At 34.2% G+C, this 23,529-nt stretch overlaps 1 long non-coding RNA gene across 3 annotated transcripts in view; it reads right to left on the reverse strand.

Moving 5' to 3' along the window:
• Positions 1-8,043: 8,043 nt before the first annotated feature.
• The window catches only part of LOC118970721 (uncharacterized), a 129,991-nt gene continuing 114,505 nt past the window's right edge, over positions 8,044-23,529 (reverse strand). For 2 of the 3 annotated variants that reach the window (XR_012121664.1, XR_012121672.1), the window contains one exon: positions 8,044-19,267. This is a non-coding gene — a long non-coding RNA (uncharacterized lncRNA). The remainder of the gene's footprint in view (positions 19,268-23,529) is intronic. The other variant, XR_012121663.1, reaches the window with a different exon arrangement.

A 23,529-nucleotide genomic window follows, 5' to 3' on the forward strand; every position in this document is an offset into this window, starting at 1 on the left:
TCTATAATATTCCAAGCATGGTGTTAAGAGGTGGGAGCAAAAAGGTGCAGATAACATGGCTCAGTCCTCAAATAATTTACATCCTAACAGGATATACAAATATATTCAGCAGTGGCCACTATAAAGGTGTCCAGTCTAATAATGATATTGTGGATATCATTCCAGCCAAAGTGACATGGAATGACAGGAATGATTAATTAATTTTGACTCAGGCTTGGGGAAAAATGTAGAAGACGTCTGAGAAGGAGAAGAGAGGGTAAGAGAGAGGATGCTCCACAATGTAACAGTTATGAATAGACTGTGTGCTGGAGGCATAATAGAAGATTCTTTCAGTTATTTACTCAACAAAACTGTACAGAACACATGGCATGTGTCAGGCACTATTCCAGACATTAACAACAGAGCCAAGAGCCAGACAATCAAAGTCCTTACCTTCTAAAATGAAAGAGAAAGTCTTGAGTCGAACCCCAGATAAATTTTAATCCTAAAAATGTAACTGAGAGTGAGTCATCAGCACATAGCTTTTTATTCAGAACCACAGCAGTAAGTAAGATCATCTAGGAGGTAAGGGAAACAAAAGGAAAAGAAGAGAAAATGTGAGTTTTGGGGATCCACAACATGTAAAAGTTAGGAAGAAAAGACAGAGGGGCAAGAGACTGAGACGAAATGGTCAGTGAGTGAGCTCCAAAAATGCCCAGGAAAACCATGAGTGTGAGGTGCCCAGAAGACAGGCGAAGGAAGTGTTTCAAGGAGGGAGTGACTGACTGAGTCAAATCTAAGTATATAAAGTGGGACAAGGACCGAAAATTTACCTTTAAAGTTAGCAATAATGAAGTCAGCAGTGTCCTAAAGATTTATTTTGGTGGACTGTACATATAATTTTAACTAAAACCGCCTTCCCAAGGGATCTTAATCTCTTAAGGCAGAAATTGCACAACATCAAATGATACTGAAAATTTGAGTAACTGGATGTTTAATAGTTTGATGAAATTGCTGTCATTGGAGACATTGGCAAGAGGGTTTTCATGGGAGTGCTGGGAAACAAAGCTTAATTAGTTTAAGAGAGAATGAGAAGCAGGGCATTAAAGACAATAAAGAGTCTGAGAAACAATTTCCTGGAATTTTTCAGTGAAGAATAGAGTGCAAAGGATTAAAACAAACATGATAGAGGACCCCCAGTTTCCCTTGCGTCAACCCCTACCTCTGTTTCCTGCTTTTTTTTTTTTTCCTTTTCTACTTCTTTGCTAAATCTGCCACCCTTGAACCTTATCTAACCAACAAACCACAGGCTTACCAAACAGCTCTTCAGAAAATCTGCTCAGACAGTTGCAGGGATGTCACTGCGCCAGCAAAACCAAGTAGGAGGAACAACAGATGAACCGTCTCCAACTGTCCCAACAGCAAGTTTCACAGGAGTTCAGGGGTGAAAACTGCTACCTGAGCCAAACCACATGTCCTGTCTCTTACCCTCCCATTATAAAACCCGACTGTGGCTCAGCGGGGTACCTGGTCTTCAGAAGCTCCCTGTTGGGTATCAGGTGAATAAAGTCTTTAATCTCTGTCTACTTGAGTTACCTAAACTATTTTTTTTTTTTTTTGCCTTGGCAAGAGAAATAAGACAGTAACTGGGGAGAGATTTGCTCTCCAAGGAGGCATATAAAGATGAAAGCCATTCCTGCTTGTTTCTAATGAAAACAATCCTTACTGTAAAGGAAAAGCTGCATGATGTATATGTAAAGGGAGTGGATAACTGCGGGAAAATTGTTTGTTTATCCAAAAAGACATGGGATCAGTAGAAAGGTGAGAAGTGGGAAGGGGCAAACAGCTTACTCATTATTATAGGAGGGAAGGAGAAAATACTAAAGCACACCATCTAGGATTTGGTCGTGAGGAAGTAAGGAAATTCTCTTCCGATGGCCTTTATTTCCCCATGAAACCAGAGAAGTCATCACATAAGAATGAGGACAAAGGAGGGGAGCATTGGCAGTTTAAGGAGGGAAGAGAAGGTAAGAAATGGTATCATTTCAAGAAAGTGCATCATTAATATCTAACTTACTGGATTATGATGTGGGAGTTTGGACTTGTGAATGGCCTGGGAAATGGGATAAAATCAAAAGGCAGTGCTAGGATTCCATTTGAGATGGTGTGCTGGGGAAACATAATTTAGATTCAGATAATGAATGGCAAAGAAGTGTCTGAATGTAATTTTCTAACCAATGAGGATACATGATTTTTAAAGCAAGAGCAGACAGGCTTTGTTTTATTATGAATGTGCTGCTTCTTTATGCTGATTTTTGATAATAACATGTTCTTAAAACACATTTAATTTATTTTCTCTAGAAAATATTGGTGATTATCACTGTAAGGGTAAAAAAAATAAGTAATTTGTGTAAGTGTATATCCAATAATTAAAAATCTGGCTTCATATAACTTGGAATCCAAATAGACCACTTTTAATTTATTCAGTATGTATGATTTTTCATATTACCTTGCATACCATTTGAAAATATGAATATTTGGGAACAAATTAAGTCCTGTATTTCTCAATGAATTACAATGAAGGAAATAAAAATTATCTATAATCCTAAAATACACATATAATCCTTTTAATAAGGATAGCACATTTCATTATATAAGTATACCAGCACTTGTGCAAAATATATATAAAGGAATCTGCTAATGAAAATTGGAGTGGGAAAGGAGGCTGCATAACTACAAATCAAAAGCAGATACTTTTGAAAAGTACAGCAAATTAGAAAAATAAAGGATGTAAAGTTCTGACAATAGCTTCAAAGATTTAAAAAATTTTATTATAGTCTCCTAGAATGCAGCTCATCTTTCCCCCTTTCCCCATTTAAGTCTCCCACATGACCTCGACCCAAATCAGGAATATTCTCTCTGAATCATAGCAAAACATGTATTGTATTGCTTTGAGAAACCTCAGATCAAACAAAACCAGGTCAGGTTAACCATACAGCAGTGTTTTTAAGACTTGCTGCAAAGTCTTTTTATCAATGCAGCTATTATTGTTGCAGGGCAAGGTTTCCTGAGTCACAAAATGTGCATGAACTGGGCCAGGGGACTGATATTTTGTAGGATATTTAAGTTAAAGCATTATATGTGAAAGAGAAAGAACAAAAATGGTTTAAAATAATACTTGAAACTACCTTCTCTCTTCAAAAAGTAATGACTGAATCCACAGGATTTGAAAAATAGATGTAGGGAAAAATAGATTTCCCTCAAAATCACTAATTCTCAAGGGAAGTATGTCCATGTTTAAATTCTTAAGACAAAAAACCGCCAAACTGGACAACTGTATGTAAGAGAATGAAACTGGATCATTGTCTAACCCCATATACAAAAGTAAATTCAAAATGGATCAAAAATCTGAATGTAAGTCATGAAACCATAAAACTCTTAGAAAAAAATATAGGCAAAAATCTCTTAGACATAAACATGAGCAACTTCTTCATGAACATATCTCCCCAGACAAGGGAAACAAAAGCAAAAATGAACAAGTGGGACTGTATCAAGCTGAAAATCTTCTGTATAGCAAAGGACACCATCAGTAGAACAAAAAGACATCTTACAGTATGGGAGAATATATTAATAAATGACAGATCCGATAAAGAGCTCACACACCTCAACAAACAAAAAGCAAATAAGCCAATTAAAAAACGGGCAGAGGAGCTGAACAGACACTTCTCCAAAGAAGAAATTCAGATGACCAATAGGCATATGAAAAGATGCTCCACATTGCTAATCATCAGAAAATGCAAATTAAAACCACAATGAGATATCACCTCACACCAGTAAGGATCGCCACCATCCAAAAGACAAACAACAAATGCTGGTGAGGATGTGGAGAAAGGGGAACCCTCCTACACTGCTGGTGGGAATGTAAATTAGTTCAACCATTGTGGAAAGCAGCATGGAGGTTCCTCAAAAAACTCAAAATAGACACCATTTGACCCAGGAATTCCACTTGTAGGAATTTACACTAAGAATACAGCAGCCCAGTGTGAAAAAGACATATACACTCCTATGTTTATCGCAGCACTATTTACAATAGCCAAGAAATGGAAGCAACCTAAGTGTCCATCAGTAGATGAATGGATAAAGAAGAGGTGGTACATATACACAATGGAATATTATTCAGCCATAAGAAGAAAGCAAACCCTACCATTTGCAACAACATGGATGGAGCTAGAGGGTATTATGCTCAGTGAAATAAGCCAGGCGGAGAAAGACAAGTATCAAATGATTTCACTCATATGTGGAGTATAAGAACAAAGAAAAACACTGAAGGAACAAAACAGCAGCAGAATCACAGAACCCAAGAATGGACTAACAGTTACCACAGGGAAAGGGACTGGGGAGGATGGGTGGGAAGGGAGGGATAAGGGGGGAAAAGGAGTATTAGGATTAGCACACATAATGTAGCAGGGGGCATGGGGGGGGCTGTACAACACAAAGAAGGCAAGTAGTGATTCTATAGCATCTTTCTATGCTGATGGACAGTGACTGTCATGGGGTATGTGGGGGGGGCGTTGATAATAGGGGGTGTCTAGTAAGAATATTGATGCTCAAGTAACTGTAGATTAATAATACCAAAATAAATAAATAAAATAATTATCATGGAAAAAAGAAAAAAAGTAAAACCCTTATGGTTTCCTGTATTCTTTGGCCTTATGGGTCTGGTATTATAATAAGGCAATCTATTTTGTTTGTGGGTTTTTTCTACCTCACTTGTCAAAATCACAGGCTCATGAGGTAGAGAGATAGTAAGATCAACATCTGTCTGGGAAAAAAAATGAGTTCAGAGAGAGACTCATCTAAGAGTAAAATAAAGATTTCAAGTTATTTGTATTTTGCTTCAATATCACCCCACTGAGGAAATTAGTAACCAAGAATGAAGAAAATTAACAATCATAGAAAATTTGTTTAAAGAAACATTGTTTCCTTTCTCTTCTTGATAGCATCCTCTTGACAATCCTTCTGGACACTTGCTGGGGGTCTGTGAAGAGGGTTGGCCTAATCAGAGAGAAGTAGATCTTCTGAAGAATATTGAACCCAGTTATCAGTCAGCCACAGAATGAAAAAGTGACTTGTCTAAAGATGTGGGAATATGCAAAACCCAGTAATAGGGAGAGTTTTTATTTTAGTAGACTCTAAAAGAATGTTGGAATTTTGAACCGAGTTTTAGCAGGAAATCAGAAGAGTGATTTTCAGGAGGAGGGAACAATCACAAGCAGAAAATCAAGATTTTATTCCTAAAACAAACCAAAGAGATGAGTGAGCTGAACTTACAGCTCTGAAGGGGTTTATGTGATGGGCAGGCTGCAAGCAAGACTGACACTCAAGAGAAACAAGAGTTTTAGATGGAGACTAAATCTAGACAAAATTTTAGAGGTAAAGAATGTATTGTCTTAACATGATTCAATACATTTAAAAATAACTAAAAATCAAGAAGAGTAATACTAGGAAATCAAAAATATTTGTTATCACTATTGAGTCAAAGAGAAAATGAAATGTGACTTTAAAACACCTATAAATCAATTAAAAGAATAAATAATGGTTCATACTTCCTATCAAAAATTATGGAGAAAACAGTAATCAGGTTTAGTATTAAAAAAACAAAAATAATATAAAAATTCCATAATAAATTAAGAAAAGGAAATTGATAGAGATAACTGAAATAAATAGGAAAAAGGCAAGGGACTTAAAAGGCAATTCTTTGAATATTTGAATTAGATATGTTAATTATATAAAACTCTTAAAAATCTGATTAAGGAAAATAGAGTGATAGCAAAATAGACAAGTTGTAAATGTTTTTCTGAAGGCATAATGCAGATCCTGACAAAATCAATAGAACTAGAGGAGAACATTATCTGCAAATCTATTTGAAAATCTAAAGGAAGTATATGATTTCCTAGCAAATTGTGAATCATCAAAATTAACTCCAGAAGTGAAGGAATTTGAATATGTTAATTTCCATAAAAAATTTGGAAATGGTCACCAAAATTCTAAATATGGAAAAAGAGCAAGACCAGAAGTGTTCACAACTGAACTCTAATAACTAAGTAACAGATCATTCCAAAGTTATTAAAACTCTTCCACTCAAAGGCAAATGAAAAGCTCCCCAGTTTGTTTTATAAAGCCAATATATATTGAGAAACAAAACCTGTTAGAGTACAAAAAATGACATGAAATGCTGTTCACCTACATCTCTTATGAATATAGAGATAGAGACTATTTTTTTAAATTGAGGTATCATTGACATGCCATCTTATATTGGTTTCAAGTGTACAACACAGTGGTTCAGCAGTTATCCACATTATTAAATCCATATCCCAACTAATGCAGTTACTATCTGTCAGCATAAGATGATGTTACAGAATCATTGACTATATTCTCCATGCTGTACTATCATTCCCATGACAAACTTATATTATGATTGAGAATTTTGTGCCCCTTTATCCCCGTCACCCTCGCCACCCACCCCAATCCCTCCCCAATGGTAACCAACAGTTACTTCTCAGTGTCTGTGAGTCTACTGCTATTTCATTCATTTTGTTTCGTTTTGTTTTTATATTCCACAAATAAGTGAGGTCATACGGTGTTTGCTTTCTTTGCCTGGCTTATTTCACTTAGCATGATACCCTCTAGGTCCATCCGTGTTACTGTAAATGGGAGGATTTCTTTTTCTCTTATGGCTGAATGATATTCCATTGTGTCTGTGTACTACAGCTTCTTTATGCATTCAACTACTTAGGGACACTTAGGTTGCTTCCATATCTTGGCTATTGTAAATAATGTAGTGATAAAGATAGGGGTGCATGTGCCTTTTCGAATTAGGAATTTTGTTTTCTTCAGGTAAATTCCTAGAAGTGGAATTACTGGGTCGTATGGTATTTCTACTTTTAGTTTTTTGAGGAATATCCATACTGCTTTCCATAGTGGCTGCACAAAATTACATTCCCACTTACATTGTAGGAGGGTTCCCATTTCTCCACATCCTTGCCAATCTTTATTATTTTTTGGAGACAGAGACTGTTTTTTTAAAATTTCAAATGGAATCTTGCAGAGCATCTACAGGTCATTACAACATTACATATAATCAGGAAGGGATAATTCCAGAAATGTTAGTGGGTGAAACAACAACAAATTGGTGACTATAACTTATTAAATACATAACACAAATAAAAGAAAAAATATGATCATACAAATAGATGCCAAAAAGAATTTGCTAGAAAACAGAACTAATTCTCAATAAAAATAAAAGAATAAAACTGCATAAATATGAGAACAATAATTATTAAAGTACAATAAATTTTAATTTGTAATTAATATATTCCTTCCCCAACTAGAATATAAGGTTCAATTTCTCTGCTCTATTCTTACAGCCTAGGGTGTATTGGGGCATGGTTTGTGGGATGAATGATTAAGTATAACCCGAGTAACTTCTTGGAAGCCTGGATACAGACATCAGAGTCAGCTCCTTCAGCCAGATAGCCAAACATGCACCAACGGGGGAGCAGAGATGTACCTGTAAGTTTGCCTGAAAAACCAGTCCTCCTCTAGACAGAAGCCCTGCCCTTCAGCACCCAAGCTTTCAGAGCTGAGTTTGCAATTCAGCAAAGATGGGTGAATTCAGCTGGGAGAACCATGAGAAATCACGTGGCCCAGCAGTATCTTCTTCACTTTGAGGAACGTATACCTTTAAAATGTTTATTCTTTTGCCTAAGAAACCCTAAGTGATACACTTTACTCTGCAGAGAACACTACTAATATACTAATAGTCCACAGGTTATACTACATTTATTCCTTCAGTCAGGAGTTTGGCTTTACATGCATTTACTGAATTGCTGCCTTCAATGTAGATAGCAAAATCTGCCATTTATAGAGATAAAAAAAAATAAGTGGTATAAAAATTAAGTGACTTATCAAAGACCAAATAATGATAACCTAATAATATTAGCAAAAATATATGGTGCTTTTACTCTGCTAGACATTATTCTAGGCAATTCACATGTATCCATTCATTCAGCCCTCATAAAAACTCTAGTTGGTATTAACTCATTATAATGGCTTTACTAATGAAATAACTGAGGCACATAAAGGTAATATTTGCCCTCGGTCACTTAGAGGGTGAGGCTGCAGGACTGAGATTTAAATCCAGGCAGTCTGGCTGCAGAGCCCCAACTCTGAAGTAATTTATTCCACTCTTAGAGGGAAGGAGTGACTAGGTTGTGATTTAAGGACAGGTCTTCCTCCCGGACAAGTTTTATTTCCCCTACATTTTAGGTGCTTAAAATCTCTCTTACTAATAATGGAGAAAGAAAAAGTGGCCTGATTTATGGAGTTCTATTAAAAGGGAAAAAGGGGCTGAGAGTTAAGGAGTCAGGGTAAGCTAAAATTTTTGCCTGGGAATAAGGAACTGATCTTTAAAGGGAAAAAAAGAGAAAACGACCATTTAATTTATTTCCCTGACATCAACCTTGTTACCAATGCATTGCACTAAATTTCACCAAGAAGTGTACTTAAATATCAAAGTAACATGATAGGTGATAAAGCACCATCTACATGAGATCTGTTGGTCTATGTGAACTTTGCTCTGCTATTTCTGTTAACTTAATTCTTTAAAGAATGCCTTCACACTTGGAATGATCGAGGAAATGTTAGGAATACGTTTTTGCTAAAGAAGTCTGATGTACGTTAAAATTGAACACCAATTCTAAAAGAGAAATAATTCTTGATTTTATCAGGGAAGGTATCTAGATGAAAGAATAACAATATAGTACTTAAAAATAAGTAGAATAATACATAATCATATAGAAAATTAGGGCTTTTGTCCAATACGTATGTGGTTCCAATTTTTGCCAGTGCAATAAGATTAAAGGCCATGTTCATTTTGCTTAATGTTACATTAATTTAAAGTTTGTGTTCCTCACTGGACTATGCAGTTCTCAAGGACAGCAAGTATATTCTATTTACCTTTATGTACTTCTAGCTAAAACAGAAATACATTAGGAGAAATAAATTAGATTGTAATTGAGAAAACTATTCCTGTTTATAGCTGTTAGATGTGGCTATAGAAGGGATGTAAGTAGGATGGTAGTAGTGTTACACATTTGTTTCATAAATGTGAAAATCCACCATAAATGTAGTTAGATAGACTACTGTTTATGGAAAATCTTGACTCTGATCCAAAGAGCGGCAAACCTTCACCAATTGATATTTCTTTCTGCCTTTAAAACTACCAAACAGTAAGAACGGTAACATAAATAATAAAACAATAAAATAGATTAATGAGCTTTCATTTCATCATGACACTCTACTAACAGAATTACAGAAATATGCTCTCTTCCTTTTAGAAGCTCATAATTGATGGTGAATAACCACTTACAAGAAAGTTATCAAAAATACACCAGGGTAACCCAGAATAACACACACATATACACACATACAGATGAGCACACGCTCTTTAAGTATCTAGACAAACCTGAATCAGTTAGCCTTTGTTTTCATGACTTTTTAATCTAAAAGGAAAATAAAACACACACATTTGTGTTATATCGATTTGTGACTTCATGGTGATAGAACCACCATGTAATCTGGATGCCTGATGGAGTGCTGCATAAATGAAAGTTAATGCATAATTCATAAGCCATCCTAAATGGCTTCTGTCCCATTTTGATTCAGCAGTAGCCACATTGTTTTCCTCTCCAGTGTAACCTAGCTTAGGATAGATTGCCTAGATTTTGAAAGATTTTGAATAAAACGTTTCAAGAAGACTGGGAAGTAATGTGTGAAATGATACATTACTTTGGATTTGAGGTCTGACCTTGTGGGAGGTCTGCTGCATATAATTTGGATTGCCCTGCATAAAGGAGGAGATATCTTAATGATTTTTAAGGTCTCCTACATCAGTAATCAATGGTTCTAACATAGAAATCTTTCAGATAAGTTTGCCAATTTGTCTTATTTTTGATACCAACTAAAATTATTTTTCAAAATGCCTTTGTTCCAAACAAATTGTACCTCATATGTCTAAATTTCCTTCCCAAGTATCATTCTGTCAACACATTCTGTCCTTGTGAATTTTTATTGCACATCGGTATTGGAATAGTACAGGACATATTGGGGAGAAATCAGAATGTTAGTATTCCTAAAAAATATTTCCTATAGTGCCTCACATTATCAATAATACCCTGTGACTCCAACAGTATTATAATCACAGAAAACAGAGTCTACATGAGTATTATTTTTGTGACATATAATTAGGCTGCTTTAAATGAGCTATGTTTCTACACTCACCTGAATGTGAATAAGAATTTTAAAGAATCAGAGACACACGAAATAGCCTTTGTTTACACAAACTGATGTCAAAAATGAATCAGCTATCAGAAACTTCACTTTTTCCCATATGCCTGTTTTATTTATTAGACTTTTTTTCCTGTAAGAACAAATCTTCCAGACTTGGTAATGCCAGTTTTCGAAAGTAAAAAGATTGCCTTCTGGTGATATCTTTCTTCCTTTCTCATGTCTTTGTGCTCGTTATACATTTGCATTGCCTATTTAAACAATGTTCTGGATGGTGTTGAGGAAAGAAAGGGTTCAGGGATGTATGGTAATTCACTGTTTCCTTAGCTTTTATTCATTTCAAATTTCTTTCCCATTCAGAAATATTTTCACAGAGTGTGATATTTGCATCAGTTAAAAAAAAAACTATGAAGCTAAATGAAACACTGTGAAACACAGACACAGGGAATGCTGAAGCTGTGTGTCTCTTGGGGCATCCTACATACTTATTTGTGCAATTTGAAGGATTTAATTATTTTCTTACTGAATAAAATTAGCAGTACACAGCTATCACTATAGATGTTTATTTTAAACTTATTTTAAAAATCTGCCCTGTTGGTAAGAGTAATACTTGCTGGGTTTCCTTGCAATTTTCTTTAAACATCCACAGTTGTTTTGTATATATTGCCAGAGTACAAGATGAATTACTTCTATAAGAAATGACACTTACAGAAAAGTGACAAGATAAACTTAGCACTACCCTTATTCAATAGAGCTGTGGGGCAGGAAAAACAGCCAAGCCAGAAAGAGGGATACATGGGGCCAAAAAAGGGAGGAAAAAGGATGGGACCGGTTCCTAGTAAACTGAATCTGACCAGAGGGTTGTTGGAAATTGAAGTTGGTGGCTCAGGTCAAGAGATAGTAAGAGCTAAGTGGGAGAGAAGTTCTTCACAGAATCAGTGAAGGGATTGCAAGTTAGAAAACAGTACAAGTAAATGTGATCACAGAGAAAAGGAAGCTGGTTTGTAGATCAGGTGCATAACATCTTCTGGACCTTAAAATATTTCTATAGAGATAGGTGTGTGCATTGCAAGTTTCCTCACAGAGGGTCTTGAATGTGCCTTGTATTCATTTTCCATTGTTGCATAACAAATTACTACAAATTTAATGTTTTAAAACAAAACCTGTTCATTGGCTCAAAATTCTGAAGGTCAGAAATCTGGGTAAGTTCATGCGGGTTTCCTGCTTAGGGTCTCACAAGGCTGAAATAGAAGTTTTGGCCAGACTGGGTTCTCATCTGAAGGCTCTGGGGAAGAGCCCATTTCTAGACTCATGCATATTGTTGGCAGAATCTAGTTCCCTGGGGCTAGAGATCTGAAGTCCTGTGCTCCTTGCTGGCCGTCAGCCAGGGGCCATTCTTGGTCCTGGATGCCGTCTGCATTCCTTCTCACAAGGTCCCCTCCATCTTCCAACCGGCAGTGGTTCATCAAGCCCTTTACATGATTTTAATCTCTCTGGATTCTTCTTCTGCCAACACCCACAGAAAACTCTGTTTTTAAAGGACTCACCTCATTATACCAGGCCCACCCAGAAAACCTCCCTATCAAAAGGAAACTGGGTCAACTGATTTGTAACTTTAACTACATTTGCAAAATTTTGCCATGTAACATATGTAGCCACAGCAGAGATGTCCCATCATACCACAGAAGAGGGAATTAATTATACAAGGGCAAGGTCCTTGAGGGTCATTCTCAGAAGTCTGACTGCTATCTCCCTTCTGGAATTTGGATGTACTTTATATCTCACTTCATATGCTTGTTAGCTCACGCTCGTTTCAACCTATGATTGCAACCTGTTGAATAAATAATTTTGCCTAAGCCTTTAGGTCTACAAACATATTCATGCTAAAGCATTCACAAACTTAGATTAAAACCAGCAGGAGCCTGTGGTGGGGGTCGGGGGTTGGGATGAAATGAAAAAAAAAAAAGAAAGTGACTCTTAATAAGATTAACAAACTTTAATGACATATATGAAACTCTATAAGATGTAACATATTTTTCTGAAGCACACGTGAAATAGTTTCAAAAGTTTAGTCTGTATTAGCTTCGAAAAAGAATTCCAAATTCATATAAGAGCATTTTTAGAGTTACACGTGCCTTAAAGAAATTTATTTTCCACTCTGATTTAATGGAAGAGAAATTAAAATTCTACTTCCATTTCTTGAGTGGTGTTTTCATGGGTATTTGCTGTAAAATTATTCTTTAAACTGTATATTTGGTTTTTACGCAATTTTCCAGGCAACTACTTTGTATAATTCACAAATTAAAGTAGTATACAAATAAAATAAATATAAACAGTATGCCATAATTAGTCACAATTTCACTCTAGATTTAAAGGACATTTATGGAACAACCTGGGGGAAAAAAGACTGTTAAATCTGTTTTAAAAATCCCTTAAAAAATTTTTTTTAAAGTCTCTTTCAGATGCTATAAGCGATAAACAGAGGAGTGATTTTTCACCGAAAAGCCAAGTACAAACATAAGAAAATGTGGAAAAGGACCACATAATGATGTGTAAGTGTCAATTAGAAGTTATGGACATAAAGTATAAAAATTGAAACAGAACACTTCAAAAATTCAGAGACTGAGCTCAGTTGAAGAGAGAGTTAGTAATTAGAAGGCAGTTCTGAGAAAGTCACCTCGGACCCTATACGGCAAGACAAAGAGGTAACAATTTGAAAAAACATGTAAGAAATATGGAGATGGATAGCATGGGAAAATAATTCTAACAAGGCTCTCCAAAAAAAGAAAAAGGTGGTTTGTTAAAGAAATATTTAAAGACAAAAATAGGAACAGTCTAAAGTTTTGTCAGGACCTAAAGTAAGAAGCAAACTTTAGATTTTAATAATGCACTAAAAATACCAAGGTTTATAAATAAAAGTACACTTACACTGGACATTTGGGAAGCTGCAGAACATCAAATGTAAATACAAATGCTAAAGTAGAAAAAGGACTATACAATTCACAGAAAAATTAAAACACATGGCCATAAACATGTGGGGGGAAACTCACTCAATGTCGTTAGTAATCAGGAAATGCAAATAAAAATTATTCTTACCATTTTTTACATATTTGATATTTTAAAATGTGAATGTTGAGTATCAAAGTGTTGTCAAGGGTGTGAAGAAAGAATTCTCTCACATAATTCTGGGGCCAAAATATGTGCTGAAAGTGAAGTTGGTGGGCATTAAGAAAACAAAAAAAAATCGTGCACATCTTATGACCCATCTAAGAACATCATTGCAATGCTATTCTAGCAAAAAAACACAAACAACAAGTAGGCCTAGGGAAGCAACAATTTTTAATTAAAGTAGGATACAATTACACTACAGACTACTATTTGGTATTTAAAGAGAATGAGACCAATTTAAATGTTCTGACATAGAAGCAGATGTTACCTCAGTGAAAAATACATGTTCTTTGAATATACATACAGAATAATGCCACTGATTTATTTATTTTACTGAAGTATCATTGATATACAATCTCCTATTGGTTTCAAGTATGTAACACAGTGGTTCAACAGTTACCCTATTATTAAATCCTCATCCCCGCTAGAGCAGTTACTATCTGTCAACATAGAAAGATTTTACAGAATCATTGACTCTTTTCCCCATGCTGTACTACCATCATCATGACCAACTTATATTATGATTGAGAATTTTTGTGCCTCTTCATCCCCCTCACCCTCCTCACCCACCCACCCCAACTTCTCCCCTGTAGTAACCACCAGTCACTTCTCAGTGTCTACGAGTCTACTGCTGTTTTGTTCATTCTGTTTTGCTTTGTATTTAGTTTCCACAAATAAGTGAAATCATATGATATTTGTCTTTCTCTGCCTGTCTTATTTTACTGAGCACACTTCCCTCTACATCTATCCATGTTGTTGCAAATGGCAGGATTTCTTTTTTTCTTTTATGGATGAATAGAATTCCATTGTGTGTATGTACCACATCTTCTTTATCCATTCATCTATTGATGGACACTTAGGTTGCCTCCATATCTTGGCTATTGTAAATTATGCAGAGATATACATAGGGGTGCATATATCTTTTTGAATCAAGGATTTTGTTTTCTTTGGATAAATTCCTATGTAACTCTGGGGGGAACATATGTTCCCAACTTGGAGCAAATAACCTTTGAAGCTGAAATCAGTCAAAGGGAGAAATAAAGTAGGAGAAACCTGTTTATTGCTTACAAGCAGTCATCTACTTCTGCTCACCAGTGTCTCTCATGACCCAGATGCAAAAGGACCCCACCAAACCTCTCTGCTCCAGGTGTGTGCTCACTCTCCACCCTCTTTGTAATCACCTATTGATATGGAGATTGACTACTTCTCTCCGCCTCTTGGAAACACCTACTGATATGGAGATGCACTAAGGCCAGGTAAGAGATTCTGGAAATATTACAATTTTACCCACATTTTAGAAGTGAAATTACTGGGCCGAAGGGTATTCCTAGTTTCAGTTTTTTGAGGAATCTCCATACTGCTTTCCATAATGGCTACACCAGTTGACATTCCCACCAACAGTGCAGGAGGCTTTCCATTTCATTTCATCCTCACCAAAGCTTATCATTTATTTTTCAAAATACAGGTAAGAAAGGATGCCAATCAAACTGTGCTTATTTCTTGGGCAAAGGCTGGATTTTTTTGCCTGGCCAAAAAGGAATTAAACTTTATTTATAATATTTAAATATTTTTAATAATTAGGTAATTTAAATATTTTTCACAAAAAGTACTAAGTACACCCCTAAGTGTAATGAGGAACAGAACTGTTCTGGATGTTTGTATAAAAGAGAAAAATCAAAGCACAGCTGACAAGTTAATTTCCTCACTAGTCCTACTAAAGTATATAAATCCTAATATGCATAGTGTTATACACATCACCAGTTTACATTGTCTTGAGAAGAGTAAATCAAATAGGGTAATTCTAGATCTTTCCTTAATGTGTTTTTTTTTCTTAATGTGTTTTTAAAATGCTAATTATTTTCAAGTATCAGTTGATATTTTGCCTATAATTTTTCAGGGTAATTCAGCATTTACAAACATGAAACCTTGCTTTGCTTTTGGTGAAAGTAGCCTATTCTCATTACTACTTCTGAGAAATACATACTTTTGTATTTGAATATAGGTTTTTCTTCAAGATCGTGGTTTGAAACAAAGAATTAAAAGGTATAATGGGATTTTTGCACTAAGAATCTTATAAATTTTAATCAGTGAAAAAGCTTGAAATCTTTCTGAAGAGCAGACTCTCTCCTAGAACACATTTTAGATTTCAAGGAGACTAAGCAAAAGTGATTTTTCTTGGTTTATACCTAAAATAAAATGATGTTTGGCTACAAATCAGACAATTATGCAAGAAAAAAATCCATGACAATTTAACATGATATGTAATGATCTTGTCTATTTTGAACCTTTAGAGAAGATTCTAAGTATTTTATTTCAGTAACTTCAGTTTTTCTAGTGCTATTGAAAATGTCTTAATTAATGCCCTTGAAAATATATAATTAGGTTTAGGAAAATTCTCAAACCAAATAGATTATAAATGAGTTGAATTAATGATATTCTTAGCTTGACTCTTTTACCTGTGCAAGAAGACTGTTTTTTGAATTGGTACTGATACCACTGAGATACGTTTCCTTAGTGAATGGAAGGACAGTGTGCGCGGCAGGAATGAGTGAGAATAAGACAGCTTTACTTTGCACTATACTTATCTTTAAAAAACATTAGTTGTGTTCAAGTAAATGATCTTTCTCAATATTATCCTTCTGATCTAGTTAGGGATTGATGGTGCTGTATGCATGTAGCAGAGGTAGAATATGAGGCTCACTAAGTCATTGTGTTTTTCAACCTCAAAATGTAGCGGTGTCAATGTGATGCCGTGCTATTCCAGTTAAGAGTGAAAAACCTAGGTCTTTCGCAGACTTTTGTCTGGATTCTTTATCACTGGAACAATGATTTCCAAACTTCAGTTTAGGTAAAGATTTATATCAAGAAATAATATATACCTCTGAACATATATATGGCATTTTGCGTTAATATTAAAATTAAAAGTTATCAGTACCTAATTTAAATGATGAAGGCTAGTAATTTTCTCTCAGTTTAAGATAATAAGTTCTTAGCATATTTCCTTTCAGTTAAGATAATATTAGTAATATTTTGCAGCAGCTATTCTCACTATTTGCATCCCTATCTCTGCTACCACATTTTCTAAGCACACACAATGGACAGTAGGAATAGCTGATAAATAATAAGGAAGAATAATAGTAATAAACATACAGACACAATGTAAGAGGGTTAATTAATTTTATGAATAACCCATACATAATTTATTGGTAACTACACAGGATAATTTTTAGAAATTTATAAAAACATAATGTCAAAATTTTCTACTTATTTCAGGTAGTGGCTTTATATATATCTTCTGTATAGTACTGAGATAGCAGAGAGAGCCAACATAGTAAAATAAAATAAACTTCATGATCTGATAAGAATCAAAAGTACAGAAATGTAGCATGATTCTCTAATGACTGGCTTCCAGTTCCAGATCTGTTTTTATAGAAAAATTGTGATTCCAAGCTTAGCCTATCTCAGGACTTCTTACCCACCAAAAAATTACTCAGAACCATTCATAACTAGATTAAATAAGTGGATTCAAGATGGAAATATGCTCATTTCCATGAAAATGATGATGATAGATGGTTCATTTTTCTACTAGTTCCTGTGGCATAACAGGCCTTGTTAATAAATGAAATACAATAAATTCATTGCTGTTCTAAAGGATTATGTAGATTTTTCGATATGATATGCAATAAAAATCATAAACAGAATGCAATTAACATAAGACATTAATAGGTTTCCTGAGACAAAAACAAATCAGTCATCAGGAAAAAATGTATTATTATGATTATTATTATAGGAAAGAATATTGTACATAATATGCCAAAAATAAGAAGTTGCTGTCCTTTTTGTATATACATAGACCTGGATATTTGGATGATTTGTAATTTTTGTTTGTGAAAGAAACTGTTATAAATGATGCTAAAGAAGAAACATCTCAGCATTAACTAACTGTTTTGTTAAACCTTGAATCATTTTCCTTTTAATTTTTCTAGCCTCCAAATTATTGGAAAAACACTTTTAAAGAAAATTTAACACCTCACCCTTACAAATATATTTTCTTATTTTAAAAAATCCAAGGGATTCTTTGACAGGCTAGATAATCTTCAGGCAAAAACCAGTATTTTAAAATGTGTTCTCAGGAAACCTAAAAGCTTTATTTTTGGCAATACTAGTCAACATGCTGTCAGTTACCTCCTCCAAGATACAATTACAGTCAGCACTAAATAATTTTGAGCTTCCGGCAAGAGGCTATATTCAAAAAGGTTTCCACAAACCTGTAAGCAAATTCACTTCTTCTAAAAGAACTAGCAGAGCAAAACCTCACAAGCTATTTTCTGGCAGTTAGATCATCGTGGAAAAGTTTCGATGTTGGCTGGGTGTTATTACCGAACATTACCTTCAAGAAACAAATTGTTAAGATTAGTTTTTCTTTTATGAATTGCCAAGAAATTCTTTGCCACCAATTTTAAATTTTCTGAGAAGTGAGAGCAAATGTAAAAGCCACCTGCAGTTTGTTGTAGCTTTTACTATGACTTTCTCTTACTGTGTAAACTTAAACTGCATATCATATACCTAACTCAGATGCTTAAAAAATATGTGTGCATCCCCCAAACATCTCAAAAAAGAAGTTAGGAGATGACTAATAATATTTCCATAGTACCTTTGTGGAAACTAAGACAAGGACATAAAAATTGATTCATCAAATGTCTTAAAAATTTTTAGTGGTGTAAGTGGTAATTCAACCCTTATTTTCTTCTAAATTCCCAAATGCAATTGTCATTGCAAAACAAGAAGTAAAATGTACTAGAGAGAAATTGCTTCAACAAATGTGAAAAAGATTGTAATTTATAATTACAATCTGTGTATGAGGGATTTTGCTGGGATCTCTTTTCTGAATCATGCACATCCAATGATGAAGAAGCAACGTTATTCCATCAAATGATACAGCACCAGAGTGGTGCTTGACCTGATATAGCGCCAGAGTGCTGTACTGCACTGATTCATGCCACACAGATAAAAAAATTGAGGCTATGTGAATTGGATGTCCTGTATACATGAATCTTGATGTTCTTACAATTATTCATCTCTTAATGAAATAATTTTATTGTCAAAGTGAGCTAAAATGTCTTTATTCATTGCTTGTCTAGTCATTCTAAGCCACCCTCATTAAGTCACTGCCCAGGAAAATACCTGAACAATACTGAAAAAACAGAAAATGCTATTTAAGGTCAAATTCTTATCTATTTCCAACATAGAAAATATTCTTTAATCGACATAGTGGGAAACCAGAGAAAAGCTAGTATTTTTACTCACCATTAACTGATCTGTCTAAATAACTAGTCAGGCATATTTTACCAGAGTATCTTACATAATATTAGTTCTTTCCTCTAAACACAGTGTACATATAAATTGGAAAATACTGTCCCACTGATGGATATTAATGGAAGAATGTTTAACATTAACTTCATTTATATTTATTCTTCCACAGCTTTTCTTGCTTTACATTAAGAGAATCAATTGATTTATTTTAAAATATTTATATTTCACTGAGCATAACACCCTCTAGCTCCATCCATGTTGTTGCAAATGGTAGGATTTGTTTTCTTCTTATGGCTGAATAATATTACATTGTGTATATGTACCACATCTTCTTTATCCATTCATCTGCTGATGGACACTTAGGTTGCTTCCATTTCTTGGCTATTGTAAATAGTGCTGCAATAAACATAGGGGTGCATATATCTTTTTCAAACTGGGCTGCTGCATTCTTAGGGTAAACCTGTGGAGTATAAGAATAAAGAAAAAACTGAAGGAATAAAACAGCAACAGACTAACAGAACCCAAGAATTGACTAACAGTTACCAAAGGGAAAGGAACTGGGAAGTTGGGTGGGAAGGGAGGGATAAGGTGGAAAAAGACGTATTACAATTAGCATACATAATGTAGTGAAGGGGGGGATACAGGGAAGGCAGTATAACATGGAGAAGACAAGTAGTGATTCTATAGCATCTTACTACGCTGATGGACAGTGACTGTAATGGGGTATGTGGTGGGGACTTGATAATAGGGGGAGTCTAGTAACCATAATATTTCTCATGTAATTCTACATTAATAAATGCAAAATAAAAATTAAAAAAATATTTATATTAAGTTGTTGCTATATGTCAGTCCCTATAGGAATTTAGATTTGATTCATCAAGAAACTCAGCTACAAATAATGAACTTGCTATAAGCATCATAGTTCAACACTATAATTCAAAGTTTAGCTGTTCTGCTTGAAATTATTAATATATAATGAAAAAGTCCTTCAGTAATAAAAATAGCTATAATATACTCAAATTTTTGTGTACCTTTTCTTTATAATTTAGACATTTTCTAAAAATGTATTAGAACATTCTATGATATATAATTGGAACATAATAATATAATCTGAAATAACAGAAGGCTTTGAATATCAAATTTATCCTGATTCCTCATAGAGGATATTCCACAGAAAAGGAAACTTGCAAGACCAATGAAAAATTTTAGAAGTTCTGCTTTACTAGTAATCTGGGAAATGCAAATCTCAGTCCTAATGAAATGAAATTTTATACCCACCAGTTAAAAAAAAAAGGGAAGTTCTGGTATTAACACTTGTTAGCTGGTGGGACAGTAAATTAATACAGTATCTTGAAAAATAATTTGCAATTATCTTGTGGAGTATACCTTGGATATATTGTGCATTCAGTTCCAGACTACTGCAATAAAACAAATATAACAATAAAGGGAGTCAAATACATTTTTTGGTTTCTCTGTATATATAAAAGTTATGCTTCTACTATGCTATAGTCTATTAAGTGTGCAATAGCATTATGCCTAAAAAAATGTACATGCTTTAATTAAAAAGTACTTTATTGCTAAAAAAGGCTCACCATCCTCTGAGCTTTCAGCCCATCAGAATCACTGGTCACAGACACCACAATAAATATAATAGTAATGAAAAAATTTGAAATATTGGAAAAATTACCAAAGTATGATACAGATACATGAAATGAGAGCATGCTGTCGGGGAAATGGAGCCAACAGACTTGCTCTAGGCAGAGTTGCCACAAACCTTCAATTTGAAAAAAAATGGAGTATCTGAGAAGCAGAATGAAGTGAAGCACCATCATAAAATGAGATATGCCTCTATGTGGATATTCAGGCATATTGGAGATTCTTCCTAAGTAAATCTTAGATAATTCTCGAGTATGCATCCCAAGACACCTGTTTAATATATATATATATATGCCATATCTAGACTCCAAATTACAAAAACTAAAAATGACCAAAACGTAAAACTAGATATAGATTTGAGTATACTCACACAATAGAATTCTATATAAGAGTGAAAATGAGTGGTCTGTTGCCATAAGCATCAAAGAATATCAGAAACATATCAATGGATGGAAAAAAGCATGATATAGAGGATTATGTAGCATATTATTCCATTTATAAGTTTCAGAAGCACACAAACTAAACAATAAAGGTAAATAACACAGCAAAACTAAAATGAACTAAAAACATACAAATTGCATTATGGTTATGAGTTGGAGGGAGATGATGTCAATCTATGGAATATCAAAATTAATAGTATTCCATTTTTTAGTTTGTGGCTAAAACTAGTTTTCTTTTTATCTTCATGCTTTATTTGTTCTTTGATTTGTCCCAACTGCTTTATATATATAATGAATCCTCACCACAACACTATGCAATAGATACAACTCTAATTTTGCATATGAGAAGACTGAGGCACAAAGATGTGAAGGGACTTTATCACTCACCTTATAAGGTATTTGAACAGGTAGTCCAGAACCTGAGGGTAACCATTAAACTGTACTTATTTCTTGCACTAAAAAACAATGTCAAGCTGGTCACGAGGATGGTAGTACATAATAGAGAATATAGTCAATGATTCTGTAACATCTTTCTATGTTGATAGATAGTAACCACACTAGAAGGGGTGAGGATTTAATAATATGGGTAACTTTTGAACCACTGTGTTGTATATTTGAAACTAATATAAGACTGTGTGTCAACAATACTTCAGTAAAAAACAATGTAAACAATAGAAGAAAAATAAGCAGTGTCATATTCTGCTGTGTTACTCCTCAAAGAATAAGGATATTCATTAATGAATAAGAAATAACACATAGTCTTGAAATTATATATTACAGTGAAGTGTGCAAAGAATCTTGCCTGTGAAATGCAAAATTGACTTGATGAATAGCACCAGACATTCTCTTAAATAGCACCAACTAGAGTTAGAAGTTTCTCTATGATGTCTGGGGACTTAGGGAAAACAGTGCTAATAACAGGAGAATGAAATAAACTTGTTCACTAGATTAATGGACATAATATTTCAATGATGATAAGAGGTATTACAAATTTTAGTCATTCTACAGGGTATGTAGTAGAATGTCACTGTGGTGTAATTTTCCATTTCTCCAGTTGCCAATGAGCAGGACCAGTTTTTCATGGATTTATGGCCATTTAAATACTCTCATGCCTCTTCAAATCATTTGCTCATTTTCTGCTTAGTTGTCTATTTTTGTCTTATTGATTTTAGATCTTAGGTAAGATGTAAAATATATTTCATGCATTGGAAATTTCTTCACTAAGACTATAGTTTGCTTTTCATTCTCTTAATAGGAACTTTTTGATAAACTATCTTAGTTCTCAAATTTGTTCATCTTAATCTCCTGATTAGAGTTTTTGTTTTGTTTGAGGTATATTTTACTCATCTGAGGTCATGAAGCTATTCTTCCGTATTGTCCTCCAGATTCTGTATTATTTTGATCTTTTTCTACATAAAAGATAGTTTTGTGTATGACATGAGGTAGGAGCCAAATTTCATTTTTAATTTTATGGATATAAAATGATTTATTGAAAAGTATTTTCCTTTCCCAGCTCTGGAGTAGCACTCTTTATAAATTAAGACTTCACATATGCTTGGATCTTTTTCTGGGATCACTGTTTGATTCCACTGCTCTATCTTTACATGTATATCACACTAGCTTATTTAAAGCAGCGTTATAAAAAGTCTGGATAGAACAAACCCACTCACTCGGTTCTTACTCAAAAATATTATCCTCAAGGATACTTAAAATTTTTTTAACAGATTTATTGAGTTACAATAAATTGCTCATATTTAAATTGTCAATTTGGTAAGTTTAGCATATGTATATAGCTGTAAAAACATAATCACACATCAAGACAATGAATATGTCCATCACACAAAATAGTTTTCTGCACCCATTTGTTGTCCCTCCATCTCTCCCTTTGCTGTACTCTGCATGCCCAGGCAACCACTCAGTGTTCTGTCAGTATGAATTAATTTGCATTTTCTAGGATTTTATACAAATAGAATAATGTGGCATACACTGGCTTTTGCTGGCTTTGTTCATTCAGTATAATTATTTTGAGATTCATCCATGTTGTTGTATATATATAAATAGCCCAATTCCTTTTTATTTCTGAGTAGTATTTTAATGTATGGATATTCTACAATTTTCTATCCATTCATTTGTTGGTGAACTTTCCTGTTGTATTGAGCGTTTGCTTATTAGAAGTAAAGCTGCTATAAACATTCAAGTGTAATAGTTTTTGTATGGATGTATATATTCTCCTTTGGGTAAATATAAAGTAGTGAGATAACTTCCTAATGAAGTAGGGATATGTTTAACTTTGTAAAAAACCGTCAAACAAGTTTTACAAACTTATTCCAAAGTGGATGTACTATTTTACATCCCCAAAAGCAATGAAGGAGATCTCCACTTGCCCCATATCCTTAGCGACATTTGGTATTGCCTGTCTTTTTTAGACATTCAAACGGGTATGTGGTAGTATCTCATTGTTTTTTCAGTTTACATTTTCTAAACAACTAATGATGTTGAGTATCTTTTTATTGGCTTATCTGCCATCCATATAACTACTTTGGCGGAGTGTCTGTTCAAATGTTTTACCCGTTTTTTCAGTTGGATTTGTTGTTTTTGCACTGTTTTGTGAATTTTCTTATATATA

The sequence above is a fragment of the Manis javanica genome, chromosome 1 (genome assembly GCF_040802235.1).
Source record: "Manis javanica isolate MJ-LG chromosome 1, MJ_LKY, whole genome shotgun sequence".
Lineage (NCBI taxonomy): Eukaryota > Metazoa > Chordata > Mammalia > Pholidota > Manidae > Manis > Manis javanica.